At 47.4% G+C, this 1,973-nt stretch overlaps 1 non-coding gene across 1 annotated transcript; it reads right to left on the bottom strand.

The window, feature by feature from the left end:
- Positions 1-512: 512 nt before the first annotated feature.
- Positions 513-637, bottom strand: LOC138088093 (small nucleolar RNA SNORA40). Its single transcript, XR_011145679.1, has one exon. It is a non-coding gene; the product is annotated as a small nucleolar RNA SNORA40 (small nucleolar RNA).
- Between the last annotated feature and the right edge of the window lie 1,336 nt (positions 638-1,973).

The following is a 1,973-nucleotide window of genomic DNA, read 5'->3' as shown; positions in this document are numbered from 1 at the left end:
GTGGAAGAGATGCTGTATACCAAGGTTGAGGAAGAGAAACGTGAACATTTATTGATCACCAGTGGTGTACCTAGTTTTAGGTTGGGTACATTTACCCCTGTCTCCTTTAATTTTCGTGAGGCTGTGAAATTTATTATACCCGTTTTACAGATGAGTAAAACTGAGACTCAGGCAGAAAAAATAATGCAAAGAAAATGACCTGCTCTCTGTTAGCTAAGAATCTTGATTAAGTATAGTGCCTCTTTTCTTAATATGGCACTTTTAATTTTTAAATTTTTTGGTTAAAATTTATTTATTTACTTGGCTGTGTTGGGTCTTAGTTGCAGCATACTGGATCTTTGTTGCATCATGCAGGATCTTTTGTTGTGGCACCTGAGCTTAGTTGCCCTGCAGCATGTGGGATCTTAGTTCCCCAACCAGGGATCAAACCCATGTGCCCTGCATTACAAGGTGGATTCTTAACCACCAGACCACCAAGGAAGTTCCAATATGGCAGCCTTTAAAAACAAAAATGTATTCCTTCTCATCTGTGTCAAAACTCATACTGAACAATGAGTTCTGGATTGCAAAAAAGGATTTATTTTGCCACCCATCTATAAGTCTTTGTCCACAAGTTAAATAAAAACAAACGAGTGCTATTAATACCAGTATAGCACTTTTAAAACAAAGCAAACACACAAACCCCTTGCAAGCCTTGGCATGCTAAGTTGCTTCAGTCATGTCCGACTCTTTGCAACCTTAGGGACTGCAGCTTGCCACGCTCCTCTGTCCATGGGATTCTCCAGGCAAGAATACAGGAGTGGGTTGCCTTGCCTTCCTCCAGGGGATCTTCCCAACCCAGGAACTGAACCCACATCGCTTATGTGTCCTGCACTGGCAGGTGGGTTCTTTACCACTTGTGCTTTCTGGGAAACCCAAGGAAACAAACTCCACGTGCCTTCTATCATCTCTTTGGGAGTAAATCTAGGGATGGTTCACCTCTTAACCTTCTCCCTTCCTAGGACAGGCTGGAGAGGACCTAGGGGCAGGGAGGGGGCTCAGTTATGAAAGCCTCCAGAAACAGTGGTAACCACTGTTGGAGGGAGAGGTGGGCGGTAGGGACGTGAGGAGGCCAGGGTGGCTGTGGGTCTCGCATTTGGGAACCCAGGCTCTCTTCTCACCTCTGCACCCCTCTCTCTGTGACTTTGAAAGTGAAAGAAAGTGACAGTGTTAGTTGCTCAGTCATGTCTGACTCTTTGCAGCCCCGTGAACTGTAGCCCACCAGGCTCCTCCGTCCATGGGATTATCCAGGCAAGAATACTGGAGTGGGTAGCCATTCCCTTCTCCAGGGGATCTTCTTGACCCAGGGATCGAACCCAGGTTCTCCTGCATTGCAAGCAGATTCTTAACCATCTGAGCCACCCTGTATGACCTTGGACGAGCCCATTGGCCTCTCTGGGCCTCAGTTTCCCCACCTTCTCAGTTATCCTGCAAGGGATCTTTAGCTCTGACAATTGATGAAGTCTTTAACAATAAGTTGAAGCAAAGTATGTTCAGTTGTTTTTCTTTCTGTGTTCTCAGTTAATAAAAACATAGAGAGCATAGGATGAGGCCTCCATCAGGAGCTTTCATCTGTATTCCGTGTATCTGTGGGGTGTAGGGTGTGTTCTGCACTAAACAGAATCCCATTCAAAGGAAAGAGAGGGGTCTGGCTCCTGCTTGGTGCTTCTGAGGGTCTCCCGGAAGCCCTGGTCCCTGTGATGATGTGTGGTCTCTCTCCTCCCTCATCCCTAGAGATGAAAACAGCAGATGATCCCTAGACTCCATCCCCAGTGGGCTGTGTGCACCATCTGCCCGCACACGAGACCTTTTCCTCTCAGGGAACAGTGCAAGCTGGTCGCATGCTCAGCTCAAAGTCAAAATGTTAACAGCAGTGGCTGGAAGAGCTGGCGTTTCCCGGCATGCTCTGCGCCAGGCGTGGTGCTGGGTTCCCC

This window comes from Capricornis sumatraensis, chromosome 10 (genome assembly GCF_032405125.1).
Source record: "Capricornis sumatraensis isolate serow.1 chromosome 10, serow.2, whole genome shotgun sequence".
Taxonomy (NCBI): domain Eukaryota; kingdom Metazoa; phylum Chordata; class Mammalia; order Artiodactyla; family Bovidae; genus Capricornis; species Capricornis sumatraensis.
This window is presented reverse-complemented; position numbering and strand designations above follow the sequence as displayed.